General features: G+C 44.2%; 1 protein-coding gene and 1 long non-coding RNA gene across 2 annotated transcripts in view; one reads left to right on the forward strand and one right to left on the reverse strand.

The window, feature by feature from the left end:
- Window positions 1-12,715, reverse strand: part of CPVL (carboxypeptidase vitellogenic like) — a 120,755-nt gene extending 108,040 nt beyond the window's left edge. Inside the window, exon 1 of the mRNA XM_038768805.1 lies at window positions 12,620-12,715. The gene's annotated coding sequence lies outside the window, so the exon portion shown is untranslated. The remainder of the gene's footprint in view (window positions 1-12,619) is intronic.
- On the forward strand, window positions 1,089-15,887 carry LOC119947218. The gene is made up of 4 exons (XR_005456481.1): window positions 1,089-1,295; window positions 3,827-3,979; window positions 15,427-15,490; window positions 15,582-15,887. It is a non-coding gene; the product is annotated as an uncharacterized LOC119947218 (long non-coding RNA).
- Window positions 15,888-21,621: the final 5,734 nt, after the last annotated feature.

Genomic DNA, 21,621 nt, shown 5'->3' on the forward strand with positions numbered 1-21,621 from the left:
TTTTTCTCCTCCACTTACCTTTTACACGTCCCTGATGAATTTAAGTGTCAACAAGAATTGCTTCAATTTCTCCAGCAACCTTAACACTGAACCATGAACACTTTAAAAAGAACCAGCTGTCCAGAAAAGGAAAAAGAGAGAAAGAGAGGAGAGAGAGGAGAGAGAGGAGAGAGAGGAGAGAGAGGAGAGGAGAGAGAGGAGAGAGAGGAGAGAGAGGAGAGAGAGGAGAGAGAGGAGAGAGAGGAGAGAGAGGAGAGAGAGAGAGCGCACTCCTCTATCAGTATCCTCCACCCACCTGATTACTTTGATTTGGGTAATCAATCAATCAATCAATCAATCGTATTTATTGAGCGCTTACTATGTGCAGAGCACTGTACTAAGCGCTTGGGAAGTACAAATTGGCATCACATAGAGACAGTCCCTACCCGATAGTGGGCTCACAGTCTAAAAGGGGGAGACAGAGAACAGAACCAAACATACCAACAAAATAAAATAAGTAGGATAGAAATGTACAAGTAAAATAAATAAATAAATAAACAGAGTAATAAATATGTACAACCATATATACATATATACAGGTGCTGTGGGGAGGGGAAGGCGGTAAGGCGGGGGGATGGAGAGGGGGACGAGGGGGAGAGGAAAGAAGGGGCTCAGTCTGGGAAGGCCTCCTGGAGGAGGTGAGCACCTAAACGGGTTTATTCTGAACAGCATAGCAGGGGACTTGTTTCTCGGCAACAAAGCAATTCCAGCAATTATCCTGGTCTTTTCAAACTATTCTTTCACATATCCGAGTAGCTGCCCAGACCCCTCCTCATCCATCCCCAGACATGGAACACCATGCCAAGCCCTACCTCAATACTCTCTTGTTATTTTACAGACAACCTTTGTGTGACCATTCTGGTCATCAACTCACACTTGCCCACCTTCCTGGGCTTCTAGTGGACAGAAACATCCTCAGTTTGAAGTTCCATAGGAATTGAAGAACACACTGCCTCTCCCCTCCATCTTAAGACCTTTATGAGGCAATGGCCTTCTTACTTGGAACTTTCCAGTGGCCACTGGCCAGACTCTCATCTCGGCAGCAGGAGTGGATGGGCTGCTGAGCTCCACATCAAGCCTGGCAGCAGGAAAAGCTACTTCTAGATTCTCATGTGGAGTGGACAGAGGCAGGAAGAGGCCCGAGAGGGAGATCATATTAAAAGTACTCCAAAAATTGAACAGTGGTCATCAGGGTTTGGGAAGAAGATCCTTGTGACCCGATGTACTAGTGAAACCTTCTTGTCTCGGATTGGAAGGTACGGTTTATGTCTCTGGCTTTTGTACAAACCAGGAACAGAAAAAAATAAAAAGGATGCCAGTACCGAGATGAGAAACTCTCAGAAACTCCTGGTAGGTGATCCCCTGGGAACCAGATTGTAGGGGCCTGGGGTAGCACTCAAAAGATCTACCACTCCAAGTTAATCCAGAAGAGAAGCCAAGCCCTTACCCTGAAATGCCCAGATAATGCCTTGAATGCTCTATTTCAGACCAGGCGAACATAGGTTCAGTTGGGGTCTGTCTACATGTTTTCTTTTGTTGTCTGTCTCCCCCTTCTAGACTGTGAGCCCGTTGTTGGGTAGGGACCGTCTCTATATGTTGCCGACCTGTATTTCCCAAGCACTTAGTACAGTGCTCCGCACACAGTAAGTGCTCAATAAATATGATTGAATGAATGAATGATCAGTAATTGTCAGGGAGGAGGGTGGGGGTGAGGTAATAGAATAGAAAGAGACTGTGGCTCAAGCAGGGATTAGCTGCTATTAAGTATGACCAGGACGGTGAAATTATTTGTGTTTAGGGGTCATTTTGCGTGTCCATGGGTGTCAGTTTTCTGGTGCATCTCCAACATTACTCTTATTTTTTGAGATCCTGCCTACTCTAGCATTCAGTAAACACTGGTATGCTACCTTTTCCATGGTTCTCAGTCAAAGTGCATTTGTATATTGTCAGTTAACAAGCAAAAGTAATCGAGTCAGCACATCCGTGCTCTCCACCATTTGCCTCCATCTTATCTGGTCTCTATTCCTACTACCTATCTCCTATTACAGCAACGTGGACTAGTGGAAAGAGCATGGGCCTAAGAGTCAGAGAATCTAGGTTCAAATCTCTGTTCTGCCACTCGTCTGCTGTGGGACCTTGGACAAGTCACTTAGCATCTCTGGGCCTCAGCTTCCTCTTCTGTGCCTCCTCTTCTTCATCCTCTCTAGACTTTAAGCTCATAGTGCACAGGGAACAGGTCTATCAAATCTGTTATAGTGTACTCTCCTAAGTGCTTAGTACACTGCTCTGCACACAACAAGCACTCAAATATGATTGATTGAAAAATGGTGATTAAATCCTACTTTCACTTAGACCTTGAACTCCATAAGAGACAGGAATTTGTCCAACCTGATTCTCTTGTATCTACTCAGTACAAATACATACTTAGTATGTAGTACGTGCTGGATGAGTGCCGTAATTATTAATTATTACTTCTCCAAGGCCAACATTTTAATTTTACTGAACTCTACCTGTGCTTCTTTGCACTGTGGATCCCCTGCTCACACCTTTCGTCCGCCTGAAATCCCCTCAACATGTCCCTTCCTCTTTCAAAGCCCACCTATAAGCACCAACCAATGGCATTTGAGTGCTTATTGTGTGCCAAGCTCTGTTCTAGGACCGTGGGAGAGTCCGACACAGCAGAGTTGGTAGACATGATCCCTGTGAACTGGAAGCTTACGGTCTAAAGTGGGGAGACAGATATTCAAATAAATTATGGATCAGGGAAATGGATATGTGCAAAAGTACTGTGGAGCTGGGGTGAAAAAAATCAAGTGCCTAAGGGATACAGATCAAAATGCATAAGTGAATGAGGGCTTAGTCACAGAGGGCCTTTTAGTAGGCTTTGAAGGTGGGGATAGAGGTGGTCTGTTAGATACGAAGGGGGAGACAGTCCGAGGCCAGAGGGGTGATTGCTGTGTGACCTTGGGCAAGTCACTTCACTTATCTGCACCTCATCTGTAAAATGGGGATTAAGACTGTGAACCCCATGTGGCACAACCTGATTACCTTGTATCTACCCCAGTGCTTAGAACAGTGCTTGGCACACACTAAGCACTTGACTACATAATAATAATAATAATAAGAAGAAGAATTATGGTAATTAAGAGGTTGGTGATAAGACAAACAAGTTTACGGCACAGTGAATAGGTTGGCATTATAGAAGTGAAGTGTGTGGGTTGGGTTACAGTAGGAGATCATCAAGATAAAGTAAAAGAGAGAGAACTGATTGAGTGCCTTAAAGCTGATGGTATGGAGTTTGTTTGATATGAAGATGGATGGGTTACCATTGGAGGTTTTGGAGGAGTGGGGAGATGTGGACTGAATGCTTTTTTTTTTTTTTTTTAGAAAATAGTCCAGACAGCAGAGTGAAGTGTGGACAGGAAAGTGGTGAGAGGTAGGAGGCAGGGAGCTCAGTGAGACTGATGCGGTAGTCAAGGCAAGATACGGTAAGTCCTTGTGTCAGTAGCAGTTTCGGTGGAGAGGAAGGAGTGGGTCCCCAGTGAAACCCAACAGTGCTAAAAAGAATAAATACATTACAAGGATGGACATGGAATAGAGAGCCATCATGGAAAGGGAGACAGGTAACCAGTGAGCTGGAAACAGGAGAGGACTGGGCAAGGAGGACGGGTTAACTAACCTGGAGAATTGGCAAATGTTGTAAACCAAATAAGAATCACAGAGCATTACAGATTTTCACCAGTCTGATATGGCACTGTGTCTCTGATTCCTCTTAAATATTCCCAAGCACCGGTCAGGTGCTCTGCACAAAGCTGGCCAACCACAGTAAATGCTGCTGATGATACAAGCCAGAGTCCAAGCCACCCCTCAGGTGGAAGTTGCCCCGGGACATATTTAGTAGCCACCGCTGGACCTCTGTCACTACCAGCTGTGTCATTAGGTAAGTTTTTTTTCTTGCCCTGTCTGTGCCCCAACCCCTTCTTGCATTCCCCTCCTTTACACTTGTTGTTACCTATATCTATCTATATATATATATATATATATATGCCTGTTTCCACCTCTAGACTGTGAGCTTGTTGTGGGAAGGGAATGTGTCTGTTTGTTGTATTGTACTCTCCCAAGTGCTTAGTACAGTCCTTTTACAAAGTAAATGCTCAAAAAATACAATTGAATGAATATCTCCATGGCTTGAGGGAGGTAGGCCTGGGGTAAGGAGGAATTCCAGCCCTCACTGTTCTGAACCCCAAATCCACACCCTCCTGCCCCCTTTCCCCCCTTCTCCCACTCCATCCTTGACATGCCAGTTCCCACTCCAGACCTCAAGACACTAGCTCCAAGCTGAGTAGTGCCGGGGCAGAGGAGAAAGCACCGTCCATCCCCCTCACATCAACCCCACCCTGGCTGCCATGTGGCTTTGAAGACCGAAGCGGCTAGGGCAGGGATGGAATTGGTGCAATGATAACTAGGAGGAGCCTTGCAATGAGGAGGCAGAACAAGTTGAAAAACAAAGCAGGTTTAGGAGGGTGGGATTAGTGGGAGGGACAAGGTGGGGATTAGGCAAAAATCCCTCAGAGAACAAAATTGGTTTTTGTGACCTCAAAATTTGTACTCAAATATCACATCCTACAATAACAGAACTGGAAAAAACTTCAAGTGATCATCTGGCTTGGCCCAACCAACAGTTAAACTATCTGAGGCCAGAGGATGCCTAATCTTTTCTACCTCCAGGGATAAGGACATCACTTACTTCAGTACCCTATTCCAGTGTTTTAACACCCTGGTAGTTAGGAAGCTGCATGGTCTAATGGAAAAAGCATGGGCCTGGGAGGGAGAGGACCTGGGTTCAAATCCTCCCTGTTACAGTACTTGGGTAAGTCACTTAACTTCTATGCGCCTCAGGTTCCTCATCCATCAAAATAAGGTTCCAATACCTGTTCTCCCTCCTACTGTGAGCTTCATGAGGATCAGGGTCAGTGTCCAATTTCATTATTCTTTATCTACCCTAGATTAGTGTTTGGTACATTGTAAGTGTTTAAATACCACAATTATTATATCTAACTTTGATTGTTGGTGGATAAGGAGAAAAATGGGTCAGTATCCTTATTCAAACTCCTCATACACTTAAAGATAGTTATAACCACATTAATCCCCCCTTATGTATATTAAACAATCCCCAATTTCTTTAACCTCTTTCCTCAGAAGACATTTTCTAAGCCTTTCATCATCTTTGCCTTCTCCCTGGACCCTCTTCAGTTCCTTCACACATACACAAACTGTTGATGAAGTTGGGGGTAAGTGACATATCCCAGGGACTGGAAATTACCTTAACATGTCCATAAAGCCAAACAAAACATGATGATGATGATGGCATTTATTAGGCACTTACTATGTACAAAGCACTGTTCTAAGCACTGGGGAGGTTACAAGGTGATCAGGTTGTCCCACAGGGGGGCTCACAATCTTAATCCCCATTTTACATATGAGGTAACTGAAGCCCAGAGAAGTTAAGTGAGTTGCTCAAAGTCACACAGCTGACAATTGGTGGAGTTGGGATTTGAACCCATGACCTCTGACTCCAAAGCCCGTGCTCTTTCCACTGAGCCACCCTTAGAGGGATTGCCAACACCCTGCCTTTTCCCATTAAACTGTATACTTTTCCTGAGCAGGAACCCCATTTTCTACTTCTTTTGTAATTCCCTGAGACGCTCAGTATAGTCTTTGCCCACAGTGGGTGCTCAGTAAATATTTTTCATAATAACCACACTTGGTACACACATACCACCTGGGGGGTGGGGGAAGTTTAATTAATAATTATGGTATTTAAGCCCTTACTATGTACCAGGCACCATACTAAGCACTGGGGTGGATACAAGCAAATGCAGTTGGACACAGTCCATGTCCCACACAGGGCTCAGATTCTTCATCCCCCTTTTACAGATGAGGCCCAGAGAGGTGAAGTGGCTTGCCCCAGGCCACACAGCAGACAAGTGGCAGATATAGGATTAAAACCCATGACCTTCTGACTCCCAGGCCCATGCTCTATCCATGCTGCTCCTGCAACCTGCAAAATTTCTGTTGAGTAGGAGCCTAAAGGATGAAGAAAATGCAACAGTAGTGTCTGATCAGCATCTCTACTACTAAAATAATGGCAAGAGAGTTCTTGAAGGATGGATTTTTAAAGCTGGAATGTTTAGCACTTTAAGTGAATAAATTCCTAATGCATTTTTACAGTAGAAGCAGAAGTAAATTACTGAATGTTGAAGAGTTGAATGACATGAAGCACATCAATACTGTTCTAGAATTCTGAGAAAATATGGATTAGAATGTAGCCAGTCATCAGGTTTTGACCTTGTCCCCATAATGATGTAGCTGTCTGTGAACTTCTTTATCTGGGTGTAACCAGAAACTGTTGAGTGAAACGAGGTGATGGAGTGGAAAGGAAGAATTCTAACCGATAATAACATTAGTAATGGTTACTTTGTGCTCATACTGTACTAATCACTAGGGTAGGTAAAATATAATAATAATAATAATTATGGTACTTAAGCACTTACTATGTGCCAAGCACTGTTCTAAGTGCTGGGGTAGACAGAAGTTAATCAGGTTGGACACAGTCCCTGTCCCACATAGGGCTCATACTCTTAAGCCTCATTTTACAGATGAAGTAACTGAGGCCCAGAGAAGTGAAGTGACTTCCCCAAGATCACAGAGCAGACAGGTGGCAGAGCTGGGATATGGTCAAACACAGTCCCTTTTCAACATGGGGCCCACCACTGCCATGTGAATTTCAGATTTGTTTACAGGTGCGATTGAATAGAACAGCTAGGATGATGAACACCTGTTCTCTACATCCCCTAAGTACATAAGAGGAAATTGGGGGAAAAAACCCCCACCTAAAATCCAGCTATGTGGCCTTGATGATAATGATAATTGTGGTATTTGTTAAGCACTGTTCTAAGCACTGGGGCAGATACAGGACAATCAAGCCATACATATTCCCTGTTCTACACAGGGCTCACACTCTAAGTGGGAGGGAGAACAGCTACTGAATCCCCATTTTACAGATGAGGTAACTGAGAAGTTAAGTGACCACCCAAGGTCACACAGCAGGCAAGTGGCAGAGACAGGATTAGAACCTGGGTCCTCTGACTCACAGGCATGCCATTAGACTACACTGCTTCTTTCTGCCTTTTAATATAGGCCAAATTCTCTCATGAGAATTTACAGTGAGCACAGAAAAATCAATGATATGAGAAGTATGGTTCAGAGACGATCCTCAATTAAGACAGGGAGAGAAATGGCAAGTTAGTAAAAGGGAATCAAAGAAAAAGTAAGTATTCATTCATTCATTCAGTCATATTTATTGAGCACTTACTGTGTGCAGAGCACTGTACTAAGCACTTGGGAAGTACAAGTTGGCAACATATAGAGATGGTCCCTACCCAACAGCAGGCTCACAGTCTAGAAGGGGGAGACAGACAAAACATATCAACAAAATAAAATAAATAGAATATGTACAAATAAAATAAATAAAGTAATAAATACGTACAAACATATATACAGGTGCTGTGGGGAGGGGAAGGAGGTAAGGCGGGGGGATGGGAAGGGGGAGCTGGGGGAGAGGAAGGAGGGGGAATCAGTCCTTGGGAAGGCCTCCTGGAGAAGGTGAGCTCTCAGTAGGGCTTTGAAGGGAGGAAGAGAGCTAGCTTGGCAGATGTGCATTCCAAGGGCATTCCAGGCCAGGGGGATGACGTGGGCCAGGGGTCGATGGCGGGACAGGTGAGAACGAGGCACAGTGAGGAGATTAGCATCGGAGGAGCGGAGGGTGCGGGCTGGGCTGTAGAAAGAGAGAAGGGAGGTGAGGTAGGAGGGGGCGAAGTGGTGGAGAGCCTTGAAGCCGAGGGTGAGGAGTTTTTGCCTGATGCATAGGTTGATTGGTAGCCACTGGAGACTTTTGAGGAGAGGGGTAACATGCCCAGAGCGTTTCTGCACAAAAGCGTATGAGGGTTCTGAGTGAGATCTTATAAAACTTGTTACGAAACCCTCAGTGTCGAAAGGGAAATGTCAAATATAAAAATAGTAACATGACACATAAAACTTAAAACCTCAGAAGGGGAACTTGGGGGGAAAAAAACATTCTGCAACCTCTAGTTTATGTGCCTTATGGTTCAATCTATGCTTAGCCAGTAGTTGTCCTACTCTTTCCCTCCAAACCCCTCCACCCCAGGATTCTAAATTCTATTCGCCCAGAGACATCCCCAGCAATCACACAACCATATTTATTGAGTGCTTACTGTGTGCGGAGCACTGTACTAAGCACTTGGGAGAATACAATAGAGTTGGTAGACACATTTCCTGCCCACACAAGCTTACACATACAGAGTAGGCTGAGAAGACGGAAATCTAAGTATTCTATGAAGCACTGTGGTTACTTACACTGATGGTGATAAAGAAGTTACTCAGACAGAAGCAGAGCCCGAAAGTGTTGTGGTTTTTGTGCATGAGGAAAGTTTACCCAGGTCAATGTAAGGTAGGGGCTTCCCTGACCTGCAGAAGTTGGGAAGGACTAACAGATTCACACCGTAAAATGGGGATTGAGACTGTGAGCCTACCTTGGGACAAGGACTGTGTCCAACCTGATTTACTTGTGTCCACCCCAAGGCTTAGTACAGTGCTTGGCACATAGTGAGCACTTAATACCATTATTATTATTATTATTATTATTATTATTATTATACTGCTGGGATCCCTGGAGCCCCCAGATACTGATCCAGCCAGACCAACCGAAGCCGGGAGGGTACCTTCAGGACCCTCTGAAAGGCTGGGGAGGCTGTGACAGCTTGTAATGGAGGAGTGATGTTACTACAGCAAAAGTTATAAGGATCACAAGGTTTATTTGCACATGACTTTATAGACTAAAATTTTGCCCTGGCAATTTTCAAGTTATATTTTCACTGCTATCCAGGAAGTCTCGGTTTCTTATTTTCACTTTTCTCTGGGCCTTCTCACCCAACAACTCTCACTGAACCTGATCCCTTCATAAGGGTGTAAGGCAGCTGGAGTGAGAGACAGGGGACAGAGAAGCACAGAGGTAGGGAAAAGTCAGAACCAAAGCAAATAGCCTCTAACCTACAGATCTGAGTAACTGTTTCGCTTTAGGAACAATTAAGTTTTTATAAAGATTAAGGTTCCCAAACTTTCACTACAGTTTAAAACAAGATTAGCCCCCTTTAGACCGTGACCTCATTATGGGCAGGGAATGTGTCTGCCAACTCTGTTATATTCTACTCATCAACAATCGTATTTATTGAGCGCTTAGTGTGTGCAGAGCACTGTACTAAGCGCTTGGGAAGTACAAATTGGCAACATATAGAGACAGTCCCTGCCCAACAGTGGGCTCACAGTCTAAAAGGGGGAGACAGAGAACAAAACCAAACATACTAACAAAATAAATAGAATAGATATGTACAAGTAAAATAAATAAATAGAGTAATAAATATGTACAAACATATATACATATATACAGGTGCTGTGGGGAAGGGAAGGAGGTAAGATGGGGGGATGGAGAGGGGGACGAGGGGGAGAGGAGGGAAGGGGCTCAGTCTGGGAAGGTCTCCTGGAGGAGGTGAGCTCTCAGTAGGGCCTTGAAGGGAGCTAGCTTGGCAGATGGGCAGAGGGAGGGCATTCCAGGCCCGGGGGATGACATGGGCCGGGGGTCGATGGCGGGACAGGCAAGAACGAGGTACGGTGAGGAGATTAGCAGCAGAGGAGCGGAGGGTGCGGGCTGGGCTATACAAGGAGAGAAGGGAGGTGAGGTAGGAGGGGGCAAGGTGATGGAGAGCCTTGAAGCCCAGGGTGAGGAGTTCCTGCCTGATGCACAGATTGATTGGTAGCCACTGGAGATTTTTGAGGAGGGGAGTAATATGCCCAGAGCGTTTCTGGACAAAGATAATCCGGGCAGCAGCATTAAGTACTCTCTCCCAAACGCTTAGTACAATGTTCTGCACACAGTATGCGCTCAATAAATACCACTGACTGATCGACTAACACTCTTTTTGATCGCTTCTCACCCTGCTTTAGTAAAGGCTAACACACCACAAAGAGGAAGAGGAAATTGTGTGGCTGCCAGGGTCAGCTGTAGGATGTCAAGGGGACTGCAGCAAACTGAAACGTCTTCCTCTGTTCACAATGAATCTGCCTGCTCCCACTTCTGCTATCTGTTCGGCCCCAGTTACCTCCCAGACCCCTGGCACTCTGCGCCCACGAGATCCTCAGGCTTCCTGATGTCTCTTTGCTCTCTTCTCCCTATTCAGTAGGAATGTCATTTTTCCCCACTCCCCTTCAATCCAAAAAAAATAAAGTAGACTAAGTCTAGGGCTAGACAAATACCACAATTATTATTATTAGTCCACTAGACTGCAAGCTCCTTGAGGGCATGGATTCACTCATTCAGTTATATTTATTGAGCACTTACTTGTGTGCAGAGCACTGTACTAAGAGCTTGGGAAGTACAAGTCGGCAACATATAGAGACGATCCCTACCCAACAATGGACTCACAGTCTTGTCTACCATCTCTGTTGGATCGGAAGCAGCACAGCACAGTGGCCAGGCTACAGGCCTGGGAGTCAGGAGGTCATGGGCTCTGATACCGGCTCCTCCACTTGTCTCCTGTGTGGCCTTGGGCAAATCACTTCACTTCTCTGTGCCTCAGTTACCTCAGCTACAAAATGGGGGTAGAGACTGTGTCCAACCCGATTTGCTTGTAACCACCCTAGCACTTAGTTCAGTGCCTGGCACACAGTAAGCACTTAAATACCATAATTATTATTAACAAAATACCATAATTATTATCGGATTGTACCTCCCAAGTGCTTACTTTTGCACAGTGTAAGCACTCAAATACTACTGATAGATGGATGACATTTTAGGGGGTAGTGGACAATTGGGACTTATCCCACCTTTACCTCAGTGTGGCCTAGAGGTAAAATCTCAGGCTTGGGAGTCTGAGGACCCGGGCTCTAATCTCAGACCCACCACTTGCCTGCTGAGAGACCTTGGACAAGTCCCTTATCTGTGCCTCAGTTCCCTCATCTGCACGAAGGGGATCATGAGCCCCATATGAGATATGATCGTGTATCTACCCCAGTGCTTTTTTGGGGGGATTTGATAAGGGCTGGGCTGGGCACTGTACTAAACGTTGGGGTAGATTCAAGATAATTAGGTTGCAAACAGTCCATGTCTCACATGGGGATCATAGTCTTAAGCCCCATTTTACAGCTGAGGTAACAGGCACAGATGTTAACTGACTTGCCTGAGATCACACAGCAGACAAGTGGCAGTGCAAGCATTAGAACCCAGGTCCTTTTGACCCCCAGCCCATTCTCTATCCACTAAGCCAAACTACTTTGCTTGGCACATAGTAAGCATTTAAAAAACACCACAAGTATTATTACCTCCTCTTATCCACTGGAGTCAAGGGCTTTCTGAGTGGGTGGACTGGAGAGCCCCCTCTGACCATAAAGTATGAATGTGTCAACCTAATCCTCCCCTCTCCACCTTGTGCTGGTGCCAATGTGTGTCTGGGTGGCTAAACTGGGAGCCGACAGGGTGGTTTGCAAGGCACAACTGGAGGGGAAAAAATTCACTTTAACTTCCAAGGGTCAAGTGCCCTTTCCAAGTGGAACTAGAGTTACTCTTCCCTCTGGGGTGAGTTTGCACAGTGGTTTAAGGAAATGTTATAGGTTAATCCTGCTATCTTGGGAAGCTTGATGACACCTTAACTTCTTTCGGAACGAATGAACAAATGCCAGTGTGGGGGAAGGATGCCCTTGCAGGGGATGGGGAGGAGGCATGACAGTCTTCAGACTGTACACCATGAGAAGCAGTGTGACTTAGCAGAAAGAGCACAGGCTTTGGAGTCAGAGGTAATGGGTTTGAATCCCAGCTATGCCAATTGTCAGCTGTGTGACTTTGGGCAAGTCACTTCACTGGGCCTCAAGTTACCTCATCTGTAAAACGGGGATTAAGACTGTGAGCCCCACGTGGAACAACTGGATCACCCTGTATCCTCCCCAGCGCTTAGAACAGTGCTTTGCACATAGTAAGCGCTAACAAATGCTATTATTACTATTATGAATGAATGAGGCAGGCAAATCTAATGATTGAATGAATGAATAAGGCAAATCGAAGCAGCATGGCTCAGTGGAAAGGGCACGGGCTTGGGAGTCAGAGGTCATGGGTTCAAATCCCAGCTCCGCCAATTGTCAGCTGTGTGACTTTGGGCAAGTTTCATTTCTCTGGGCCTCAGTGACCTCATCTGTAAAATGGGGATTAAGACTGTGAGCCCCCCCCCATCCCGTGGGACAACTGGATCACCTCCCCAACGCTTAGAACAGTGCTTTGCACATAGTAAGCGCTAACAAATGCTAGTATTATTATTATTATTATGAATGCATGAAGCAGGCAAATCTAATGATTGAATGAATGAATAAGGCAAATCTCGAGGCCGCCGGGGGGCGGGGCGGGGCGGGACCCCCGGGCCCCTAGCCCCCTCCTCCTCTCCGGCTGGGGACTACTTACCGTCTCCTTCGGGCCCTAACGGGCCGCGAGCCACTTTGCAGCCGTGTGGTTAGATTGCGATGTCCCTCCGCGCGCGCTCAGGGACACGTTACAGCACGCGACCCTTTCTAAATCCCTACCACCCCACGTGACCCGGGCCCGGAGGCCCCGCCCCCACTCCACACCGTCATTCATTCATTCATTCATTCAATCGTATATATTGAGCGCTTACTGTGTGCAGAACACTGTAGCTCCAAGAGTGGCGGCCAGCGGAGGACAATTGGGACCGCCCCCTCCCCCCAAGTTACTTCTCTGGGCTTCACTTCCCTGAACCGTAAAATGGGGATTAATAATAAGAATGATGGTATGTGTTAAGCGCTTAGTATGTGCCAAGCACTGTTCTAAGTGCTGAATAATGATGGATTTGTTAGGTCTTCATCCCCATTTTGTAAAAATGATGGCATTTATTAAGCGCTTACTACGTGCAAAGCACTGTTCTAAGCGCTGGGATGGTTACAATGTGATCAGGTTGTCCCACGGGGGGCTCGCAGTCTTAATCCCCATTTTACAGACGAGGTAACAGGCACAGAGAAGTTAAGTGACTTGCCCAAAGTCACACAGCTGACAATTGGCGGAGTCGGCATTTGAACCCATGACCTCTGACTCCAAAGTCCAGGCTCTTTCCACTGAGCCACAATGCTTCTCATTTTACAGATGAAGTAACTGAGGCACAGAGAATAATAATAATGATGATGGTATTTGTTAAGTGCTTACTATGTGCCAAGCACTATTTTGAGCACTGAATAATGATGGAATTTGTTAAGCGCTTACTATGTGCCAAGCACTGTTCTAAGTGCTGGGGTAGGTACAAGGTAATCTGGTTGTCCCATGTGGGGCTCACAGTCTTCATCCCCATTTTACATATGTGGTAACTGAGGCACGGAGAATAATGATGGTATTTATTAAGCGCTTACTATGTGCCAAGCACTGTTCTAAGGCTTGGGTAAGTACAAGGTAATCAGGTGGTCCCACGTGGGGCTCACAGTCTTAATCCCCCATTTTACAGATGAGGGAACTGAGGCCCAGAGAAGTTAAGTGACTCGTCCAAGGTCACACAGCAGATAAGTGACAGAGTGGGATTAGAACCCATGATCTCTGGCTCCAAAGCCCGTGCTCTTTCCACTGAGCCATGCTGCTTCTCTATAACAATGATGGTATTTGTTAAGCGCTTACTATGTGCCAAGCACTGTTCTAAGCACTGGGGTAGATACAAAGCAATCAGGTTGTCCCACGTGGGGCTCACAGTCTTCATCTCCATTTTACAGAAGAGGGAACTGAGGCACAGAGAAGTTAAGTGGCTTGCCCGAGATCACACAGCAGGCAAGGGGTGGGGTTAGGATTAGAACCCATGTCCGCTGATTCCCAAGCCCAGGCTCTTTCCAATAAACCATGCTGCTCCCAGAAATTCCCAGAGGTACTGGGACTGTATCCAATCTGATTTGCCTGGACCTCCCTAGGGCCTGGAACAGAGTAAGTGCTCCACCAATGCTGGGAAGCTGCGTGGGCTACTGGATAGAGCATGGGCCTAGGAAGCAGAGGGTCCTGGGGTCAAATTCTGTTCTGTCACATCTGCTGTGTGGCCTTGGGCAACTCACTTCACTTCTCTGTGCCTCAGTTATTCATTCATTCATTCAATCATATTTATTGAGCGCTTACTGTGTGCAGAGCACTGTACTAAGTGCTTGGAAAGTACAATTGAGTAACAAATAGAGACAATCCCTGCCCACAATGGGCTCACAGTCTAGAAGGAGTGAGACAGACATTGGTTATTTCATCTGTTAAATGTGGATGAAAACCGTGGGCCCAGTGTGGGACAGGGACTGTGACAAACCAAATTATCTTGTCTCTTTTATCTATTCCAGCACTTAGTACAGTGCCTGGCACTTAAAAAGTGCTTAACAAATGCCATTATTATTATTAACTCTCTTGTATTGAACTCTGCACACAGTAAGCTGTAAGTATCCGTAGCATGGCATAGTGAATAGAGCATGGACCTGGGAGTCAGAAAATCATGGGTTCTAATCCTGGCTCTGCCACGTGTCTGCTCTGTGACCTTGGGCAAGTCACTCTGCTTCTCTGGGCCTCATTTACCTCACCTGTAAAATAGGGATTCAGACAGTGAGCCCCACATGGGAAAGGGATTGTGCCCAACCCTATTTACTTGTATCCACCCCAGCACTTAGTACAGTCCCTGGCACATTATAAGTGCTTTACAAATGCCACAATTATTATTATTATTATTATTGTTATGTGCTCAATAAATGCTATTGATTGATTGATTGACATAGGCTGTGTCCAACCTGATTAGTTTGTATCTACCCCAGTGTTTAGTACAATGCCTGACCATGGTAAGTTCTCTATCTACTCATATTGTATTTCCCCAAGCATTTAGTAGAGTGCTCTGCACCAAGTAAGCACTCAATAAATAACATTTATTGATTGATTAACAAATACCATAAAACGCTGTGAAGTTATCACTTCTCACTGTTCCACTTGCCATCCCAGAGGCCTAGGTTAGAATTCCACCAGGTTAATCTCCTAATGTCTCCTTTCATAAAAAGGAAATGGAGCATTTTTACCTCCTCCCTACCTTCTCCTAGGAGAAAAGGGCAGGAGGCAGAGGAACTGGGGGAAAGGTACCTTTGTAAAAAAAAATCACAGAACTGAACTGTACCATTTACTTGTAAATAGAAAAATGAGGATATCTAAATTTAATTTCATTACTTGGAAAGAATATCAGTCTTCATTTTTTTCCTTTCATTCCTTAGCAGAGGAGCATTTCGACATGACTGGAATTGCAACTAGGAGTGGAAGGAAGGAACGATTTATAAGGTAAATTACTACTTATCAGATTAGTTTCTGAGATAATCCCCTTCTGTATGTTGGGCCTCTGGACATTCTTCACATGGACATTCTTTCCTAGGTGTGTGTTTTTGAGAAATCATACCCAGTTGCAACCCAGTTAACCAACAGTTCAGAGGGTTCACTGTGGACTAGGTGATCATTCTACTCAGCCTGACTCATGCCAGTTTGGATATTAAAAAAAATTCTCCAGCCACCATGAAGAAAGAGCATGGAAAAGCAGCATCTGCATTAGGAAATGATTGCCTAGTTCTCTTCAGGCAAGTTTTATACATGAGTGCATAGTTCACGCTCCATGGGCCTAAACTCTAAAAATGTGATATCTTGTTATTAGTCACTGCTTTTCAGACCACATTTTAATTAAACATTGGACCCTCACTATCTCTTACATGCAAGATATATTTTTTACCTTCCCCCAAATTATCATCACAGTAAAATGATACCTGAATTCAGCAGAAACAATAACAGAGCTGGCAACCTTGGCATTATCCTTGATTCCTTCCTCTATTCCAACCCCCATAATCAGTCTGTCACCAAATCCCATATGTTCTTCCTCCAAAACATTTCCAGGATTAATCCCTTCCTCTTTCATCTAAGCGACAACTACACTGGTATGCTCACCTGTCCCATCGAGGCTTGACTTCTGCATCAGGCTCTTCACTGATCTTCTGCTTCCATTGTCTCCCTTCTCCAGTCCAGATTTCACTCCCCTACCCAGATTATTTTTCTAATATAAATTTTGTACATATCTCCTCCCTTCTCAGAAATACCAATTGGTTGTCTATTCCTCTCCACTGAAACTCCTCACCATTGACTTTGCAATCTAGCTCTCTGTCCCCAACTAATCCACTCTCTTTAACCACTACATCTCAACTTGCATTTTTCACTCCTCTTAAAATAACCTAACTGCGTCTTGTTCTCTTCTTTCCACTGCCAATGTCTTGCTCACGTCCTTCCCCCTTTCCACCCCACCCCCTTCCCTAGAACTCCTTTCCCCTTCAAATTTTACAGACTACTTTTTCCCACTGCCTCACACTGGGTGAAATTAAGATTGATTGGATCATCAGTGATCCAGGTATAAACTGATCTTGGCTTTGGTCAGTGTCCACCTTTGAGACTCTATTTGGGAAAATAGAGATATTTAGGTACATCAGTAAAGGAGTGAATATTAATATTCAATACTAATCTAAATTCAAGCCATTAAAGTGTTTTAAATGGAGTTTTTATATTTTGGTTGTTAGAAGATGTGCCCACGCTATCAACACAAAAATAATAGGTGCTAATCTTGTGATTGGTCACATGCCCTAAATTCATGCTATTCATGGAATGTCAAAAATCTCAGACTGATACTAACTGATACTATAATAGTTCTGTCTCCCTTCTCTCCCAAATCCCTTAGATTCTTCTGGGCCAACTTGGAAAAGTTGTAATAACAGTAAAAATAATGATAATAATTCTGATGTTTGCTAAGCACTTAGTATTTGCAAAGCATGGTACAATGCGCTGGGGTAAATTCAGAATAATCAGGTCCCAAATGGGACTCAAAAGACTAAATAGAAAGGAGAACAGGTATTGAATCCCCTTTAGCAGCTGAGGTAACTGAGGCACAGCGAAGTGAAGTGACTTGCCTAAGATCACACAGCAGGTAAGTGGCAGAGCCAGGATTAGAACCAAGGGCCTCTGAATCCCAGGCCTCTGCTCTTTCCAATAGGCCACACTGCTTATTATTGCTGTTGGACTTCAGGCTTGATTGACATTGCCAGGGGCACACAGAATGTGTCTGTTATATTATACTCTCCCTAGTGCTTAGTACAGTGCTCCACACACAGTAAGTGCTTAATCAGTATGATTGATTGATTGATTGATGAAGACACTGATAATGCATAGCCAGTGGAAAGATCATGATCTGGTAATCAGGAGACCTGGATTCCAGTCCCAGCTCAGTCTCTGGCCTGTTTTGTGACCTTGGGCAAGTCACTTAACCTATCTTTGCTTCAGGTGCCCTCTAAGTTGGGGCAAGATGATGATGATGATGGCATTTATTAAGTCCTTACTATGTACAAAGCACTGCTCTCTCCTACTCATGGACTGTGAACCCTGTGAGGAACAGAGACTTATTGGGTTTTCTTTTGTCTACCCCTTAGCACTTAGATTAAACATTGAACCCATGTCATAATTATTAATATTCATAGCATTGGCTGGGAGAGAAGCAGAAAAATTCCAAACAAGCAGGTCTGGAAATATGGTTCAGCTTGGCTATTGCTTCTACTGCAGAGATAAATGAAAACAAAAGGATTGATTATCACAGTAAGCATGCTGTCTTCTTGTAAGTGGGGTTTTTTTGCATATCTGTGCAGTTGTCAGGTTTCTCACTATAGCTCCTCATAAGTACTATTGCACATCATTAGTGGGACCTACCTCACAGCTTGAGAGACACTGCTCTGAGGCACAATGTAAAGAGAAATGTCACAGCAAACCAGTAGGTTAACATTGCTTGATAAACACTTCGGTTTCCAAGAAAGTTCAATATCATCTACACCTTGCTAGAAAAATAGCAACACGCTTATAAAAGCACCCAGCTGTCTTGGCCCATTACTGTAGACTTTGCAGGTGTTATTAAAGGAGAAATAGGCCCAGATGGCACTGTATAAAAGCCAACTATGGGATGGGATAAAGAAATAGTTGCTTTCTTTTAACTCCCAAAGTACCAATACCTAGAGCCATTCATGGGCCAAAATTAAGAGGCTCAGGCCAAATCTAGCCCAAGTTGAAACCAATTTGCTCATCTTTTGGTCTCCAACCACAGGTCACAGTCTGATTTTTGTGGCTGAAAGGATAGGTGGAAGAAGGTGGGCATGCTCATTCATTCATGCATTAATTCATTCAATCATATTTATTGAGCACTTACTGTGTGCAAGGCACCGTACTAAGCATTCGGGAGAGTACAATATAACAACAAACAGACACATTCCAACCCACAACAAGCTCACAGTCTAGAGGGGGAGAACCACTTCTACCTGTTGCAGTTTTTTATATGCTTCAAAATGAGCTTGGTTGGGATTTGAATCCCAGTAGGGACACTCCTTGGAGCCCCCTCTCTCCATCCCATGTAGAGTTCTACCTACACCACCTGAAATTAAAGCAGCATTGCCTAGTGGATAGAGCACAGGCCCGGGAGTCAGAAGGACCTGGGTTCTAATCCCAGCCCTCCCACTTGTCTGCAATGTGATCTTGGGCAAGTCACTTAACTTCTCTGTGTCTCAGTTGCCTCATCTGTAAAATGGGGATCAAGACTGTGAGCCCCATGTGGGACATGGACTGTGTCCAACCTGATTACTTTGTATCTATCCCAGCACTTAGAACAGTACCTGGCACATAGTAGCACTTACCAAATACCATAAAAACCCCTCTATTCCATAGTTGCCTTGAAATACACTTCAACAGTTGATCCCTTCAGCGGCTTGGTGTCAACAAGTTAATCTGTTCTTAGGACTTTCACTAAATACCTCCTGATCCCAACATTCTGCAAAGGGATAATGATGACAATTCTAATATTAATAATAATATTAATAGTAGTATTCGTTAAGCACTTATAATGTGCCAAGCACTGAACTACACATTGGGGTAGATACAAAGTAATGAGGTTGGACACAGTCCCTGTCTCACAAGGGGCTCACAGTCTAATTATGCTGACTTTTCCACCTCTCAATCTCCAACTGAAGCTAACAGAGCTCAACAGGTTCTATTCTGAATCCCATCATTCATTTATTCATTCATTCAGTCTTATTTATTGAGCACTAGCATTGAACTAAGCACTAGGGAGAATACAATAATCAATCAATGGTATTTAATGATGCTTACTATGTGCAGAGCACTGTACTAAATGCTTGGGAAAACACAACACAAGAGAGTTGGTGGTCATGATCCCTGCTCACTGGGAACTTACAGGGGTAGAAAGACATTAAAATAGATTATGGATAAGGGAAATGAGAGAGTATAAGATCATATAAGGGCTGTGGGGTGGCAGTGAGTACCAAAGTTCTCAAGAGGTCCACAGCCAAGTTCATAATTGATGCTGAGAGGAGAATGGATAAGGGAAATAAAGAGTTTAGTTTGGGAAAACCTTTTGGAGGAGATGTGATTTGCGGAGGGTTTTAAATATGGCGAGAGTGATGGACTTTTGGTTAGGAAGAGGGAGAGAATTGGAGGAAATGTACCTTCAAAAAGGCTTTGAATGGGGGGAGAGTTGTTGTCTGTCGTATTTGAAGAGAGAGGGTGCTCCATGCCAGAGGCAGGACGTGGGCTAGGTGTCGGTGGCAAGATGGGCAAGATCGAGGCACAGTGAGAAGGTTAGCAAGTTCTTTACAGCCACCTAACTGCCAAATTACTAACAGAATCATCTGGATTACCTTTCAGATGATCCCTTTATGAAAACCTTTACTTTGACCAAGAATTATGTCCCAGCCTCAGGGTCCATTCCATCATCCCACCGTGTTTTCATGACTAGCTCCTGTGGGTAGAAGAGAATAATCTCCCATTCTGCCATGTCATATGGGAGTCATGCCTAACACCAAGTTGATTTCAGTATTCAGCATTTCATGCTATAAAAATGTCAATGGAACGTAAGATTAAACTCTGTAGCTACTTTTGTGATGTGATTGTATGAAGTGGTGTTGAGAAGGAGCGTGGCCTAATGGATAGAGCACAGAAAGACCAGAGTTTTTATCCCAGATCTGGCACTTGTCTGCTGTGTGACCTTGGGCAAGTCACTTCACTTCTCTGTGCCTCAGTTACCTCATCGGTTAAATGGGAATTAAGACTGTGAGCCCCATTTGGAACATGGGCTTTGTCCAATCTGACGACCCCATTGCTTAGCACAGTGCCTGGCACATATTAAGCGCTTAACAAATACCATACAAAATAAAATAAATATATGTTAATAAGAGTACTATAAATCCAAGCAGCTAGGGCCACACATGCACCTCTCCCAAAAGTGCAAAATCCAGCACAGTGATCTATCTATGGAAAGATTTCATGCGGGAAAAAAAGTCACCTTTCATGCAGTGTTAATGGTCATGTTAAATATCCAGACAAATTCTCACATCACTTAATGCATAGTGAATTTTTACTTAAAGACATCTGATATTTAGTCAAGAACAGCTTTGATAAAGGTCATCTGTGACAGAAATGTTGATTTTTCTTCAGATGGTGGTAAATTAAAATTAGATATGCATTTATTAATATGAATTTGACAGAAGTTTTCATTAGTATGTAAAATGACTATTATTCCCAAGAGTGACTTGCCTGGAGCATCATGCTAAATTACCATATTTTCTGTTCAAAATAGTTAAGGACAAAGTCCAAAAAGTACTAACACTTCATCAAGACTGACAGTTATGTTATGAACAAAGACTGGGCATCTAAGGATCAGTTTAGTAACTACTGCCCTGCACTGCAAATATTTTAAGGTCAGTGGAAGTTAGTTCTAGATAAAACTCATTTTAGCAGAAGCCAAGATATCCAGCAATCTGAAAACAAAACCTTCTCTTGGATTTTAACCTCCCTTCCCACACTTACCTGCTTTACCCACTTTATCGGCTATCTATAGAAATCATCAGTCAGTAAAATTAATTACACTTATTAAGTGCCTACTGTTTGCAAAGAACTGTACTAAGCAGCTGGATGAGTTCAATGGAGTTAGAATAATAATAATAATTTTGGTATTTGTTAAGCACTTACTATGTGCAAAGCACTGTTCTAAGAGCTGGGGAGGATACAAGGTGATCAGGTTATCCCATGTGGGGCTCACAATCTTAATCCCCATTTTACAGGTGACGTAACTGAGGCACAGAGAAGTTAAGTGACTTTCCCAAAGTGGCGGAGCCAGAATTTGAACCCATGACCTCTGACTCCCAAGCCCGTGCTCTTTCCACTGAGCCATGCTGCTTCCCTGATCCCTGCCATCAAGCAGTTGACAGTCTAACTGGGAAAGTAATCTCAGTTCCACCTTTTGGAAAACAGATAGGCTGTGGCGGTAAATATGAAAAGAATGGTGAGTAGTTTAATAAACATTATTTTATCCCTCTCCTATTTAAGGAGGA

Source organism: Tachyglossus aculeatus, chromosome 2 (genome assembly GCF_015852505.1).
Source record: "Tachyglossus aculeatus isolate mTacAcu1 chromosome 2, mTacAcu1.pri, whole genome shotgun sequence".
NCBI lineage: Eukaryota > Metazoa > Chordata > Mammalia > Monotremata > Tachyglossidae > Tachyglossus > Tachyglossus aculeatus.